Below are 3,960 nucleotides of genomic sequence, written 5' to 3'. Positions count from 1 at the left end.
GGCACAAAGAGTCCCCTTAGCCGTGCGCTGCCAAGCGTTTGCCACAGACACCAGTGAGAACCCAGCCGGCTGCCGATGGCGCCCCGCGGGCTGGTCTGAGGGTCACCAGCTCAGGAAACGGCTCTAACGGGATTCACAGGACCAGGGCTGGGGGCCCAGCTGGCAGGAGACACTGCTGCCCAAAGAGCATTTCGGAAGGGGCGCGACGTTGGCACACACAGATGGTTCTGAAGACCCCAGGAGGAAGCGGGCCACCAGTCGTCCTCTGGTATTTTTTTTCTGGTCGACAAAAAGTGGCGGACACCCATGCCACATCCATGGGACAGCCGACAGGCCCGGTGTCCTCGCCTCGTTGCGAAGGAGAAAAGGCAAAGCGGGGGCCCGTTTAGGGGGCGTCGGCGACGCCTCGTGCAGGCCTCTCCACCCCGCCCATCCCGGCGGAGGGCGGGGGGCGAGCACGGCCCCGGTCCCCAGCGGCCAGGCATCTTCCAGCGGCTTCCCAGCAGGCTTGACCTGGGGGGGATGAGTTTCCGGGAGGAGGAGGAGCGAACGGCAGGCCTCGGACGTCCCGCGCCCTGCGTCCCCAGCACCTGGTGATGTTCCCTCGCTTTGCGCCCGCTCCGGCTCCCCCTGTAAGCGGTCTGTGCCGTGGCAAAGCCGCATGTACCGTGCAGCCAGCGGTGGGATTCCAGAAACGGGAATACCAGAGGCGGGCCAGGGAACCTCCTGTTCCTGCAGCAGAAGGCTCAGCCGAGCCTGCGAGCGAGCCCGCAGCGGTGGGGCCGCCGCCTGGGCCACCGCCTGCCCCGCCTGCCCCGGAGCCGCAGAGCCCCGGTCGCTGCGAGCTGGCCTGGCAGCCTCCTCTGCATTCTGTTTTGAATAATTTTGCATCTTCCAGCCCCTGTGGGCGCCGTCGTCCCTCACCCTCCCAGGCGTGTCTACCTTGAACCCTAATGACACTGAACAGGACGTGCTGATAGGCTCTGTGACGGGCCCTTCCTCCAGGGCCATCATATTAATTAGCACTCAGGGTGTGCGTGCAGTCTGCGGGCACTGACTGGTGTCCGATCGTGCTCACGGCAGAACACGGCCCTGCGCATCCCTCCCGCCCCGTGAACACGGTGCCTCCGAAGGGCCCGTCTTTGTCACCAGATGTGTGGGGACGCCATCAGCTTATCTCACACACAGCACTCTCCAAATTTGGACAAATGCAGTCCAAGGGTCAATTATGGGCTTATTTTCATATTATGGACTGAATACCATCCCCCCAAAGATGCTAATGATAGCCTCGAGGACAGGCTGATCAAAACACCAGCCTTGGAAGGCAGAGCAGCCGAGCAGCCGACGGAGGCGTCTGCTTGAAACTCTACCTCCCCCCACCCCCCTGCACAGGGTGGTCACGTCCTGTGCATGTTTTCCCACCCCAGTCTCTCCCCACATGAACACTCTTTAAAATACCTTGACAAAAATCAGTGTTCGAACAAAGGGAAGCTTATTATTTCCAATTCTCCACTGGCAGAAATAATAATGTTGAACAAATAACTGCGTTCGTCCCGGGGCCGGGGTGCGGCGGTTGCCGGCACGCGCCGAGCAGGTCGGCCTCTTCGTGGGGCGCTTCGGGGCGTTCCGTTCGGTCTGGCGCTGGCTCGCCTGCGCACAGGGCACCGGGGGCCACGCGCGCCGACGCAGAGTGTCTCCTCCAGCCCAGCGCGGGTTCTGCCCCGCAGGCCGCGTGAGTGGGGGCGGCCGCGGAAACACGCAGGCGACACCACTTCCTGCTGCTCTCCGAGACCGCTGCTCCTTAGCCGACACCAGCCGGGACCACCCCTTGCTTATTTAGCTAAAACGCAGTCCTGTTATATAAGGGCTCTGTGCACCTGTGACTTCTGCGAGATGTTTTCAAGCCACGGACTAGAAGATGCACATCGTGCTTTTGTCCAGACACGACAGATTTGCTGAAGCTTATTTTAAAAACACGTTCCTCACCCCTCGTCGTCCGCTCGTGGCGGCCAGCCGCGCCCTGTCTCGTGCGGGAGTCAGGCCCCGGGAGCCCGAAGTCGTGCGCAGTGAGGCTTCTGTCTTGATTCCGTTTCTCAAGCCTTGCACAGGGCGTGTGGCGGACACTCCCGGGGCTCCCTCCTCTGTCCAGGCACATCTCACAGGAGGCGGCCGAAGGTTTGGGGGCAACATTCCCTGCCGCAGGCTGCCGACCATGCCGACACAGAACGCCAGCTCGGACAGCCGAGGCTTTGCGTTCGCAAGTCATCGCAGCTGCCACTTACTGAGCGCTCCCTGGGGCCAGGCTCTGAGCTAGGCAGGTAAACCTTGCATCGGCCCTTTGAGGACGGGATGCTGTGGTTAGCCTCAGATTTCACATGGGGAAACCGGGTCGCATGGTGCGTCATTTGGATACATAAGATTTGACCCGGGGTTGACCTGACTCCAAAGCTGATGGTTTTCTGGTCCTGCTAAACCACCCGGTGATGCCCGCAGTCAGAATCGTATAGTAATAAACATCGCCCTTGGCCGAGCAATGGCTCTGCCTGTCCACCCTTGACACCGTAACGTGGGCGGGTGACGGGCGCAGCTGGCTTCCACCCACGCACCCACGTGGTCCTACCCTGCCTCACCTTCCCCGGCTGATTCTCTGCTTGCCCCTCCCTCACGTTAGAAGTTCCAGCAGTCGACTTCTCATTGAGCTGAAATGTGATGGCCATAGGGGAGGGTACCCTTGGAACTGGGACACCCCAAAGTCGTCGAATCTTATGAAGCAGCTAACACTGTATCTTTCAATTCAAATATTGATCGATCTCACCTATATCAGTGCATTTGCCTGTGTGTCACCTTAAAAAAGGTGCCTGAAAAAGTCTTCAATGATATTTTTGTGAACAAGAGGATAGCTGTCCAAAAAGGTATGTTTGTAACCGATTGAGTAAATGTAACGACAATAATGAAAATAATATCTACAGTTTATTACCCTCTTCTGTGTATTGAACACAGAATGAGACAGAGTCCGTGTGTTATTTTAATTTGGATGAAAACCTGAGCTTCATGAAATAGTTTAACGTGCAGCCTCTGAACCCGATGCTCTCGTCACAGTCACCAACAAGTCCTGACTGGTGAGGAACCAGCGCCCCCTCGGGGATGCCATCCAGGGCCTCGAACAAGCTCACTGTGGCCTTTCCGCATGTTTGTGCAAAACTCAGATGATGATATTGGTGTCCTACTGGCCGGTTATGGACAATATCACGCTGGACCAAGCTCCAGCTTCTCCAAGGGGAACAACATGCCAAATCTAAGTGGAAGCTGAGAACCTGGGTCCGAACACTCAGGGACACAACTATGAACCCTCCAGGTGGGTCCCGCCGCAAGGCACGTGCGCAGGACCTAACCGCTGTCATCGAGGCCACGACACGCATCCACCGCGTAACACGGCTGCCAACGGCCGATGGGAACACGAGAACCGCCATCTCCTGCCACTCTCTCCATCCTGCGGGGGGTCACCCGGGAGTCCAGGCCGACGCCCACGCGGGAGAGAGCCAGACCCCGCCGCCCACCGCAGTTCAAAATGCGGCCGCTTTTCCGAAACCCACGGTGGACAGAAACGAGCACGGGCAGAGGACCCACCGCGGCGGAGAGCGACAGCTGCCACCGCAGGCCCGGTCTCTGCGGCAGCGCGGCCGCCACACGTCGAGCCCGCAGCGGCGTCTGCGTGATCAGACTCGAGGGGAGGCGAGAGGCGCGGTGCGAAATGGTCCGATGGCACGAGAGGCTGTGGTGAGGAGGTGCTGGCCCTTGAAGAGCAGCGCGTCTCGTCCTGTCGGCTGCAGCCCGCGTTTCCCCCGGAATCTTCTGCCACGGCCTGTGTGGAAGTCCTCGGGGCTGAGGCCGACACGCAGCGCGGCGTGCACTTCGGACACCGCGCCCTTCCCCGCGGACGGCAGATGGTGCGGGGACGGG

This window comes from Pteropus vampyrus, unplaced genomic scaffold, assembly GCF_000151845.1.
Source record: "Pteropus vampyrus isolate Shadow unplaced genomic scaffold, Pvam_2.0 Scaffold132, whole genome shotgun sequence".
Classification (NCBI taxonomy): Eukaryota; Metazoa; Chordata; class Mammalia; order Chiroptera; family Pteropodidae; genus Pteropus; species Pteropus vampyrus.
Note: the sequence above shows the minus strand (reverse complement) of the source record.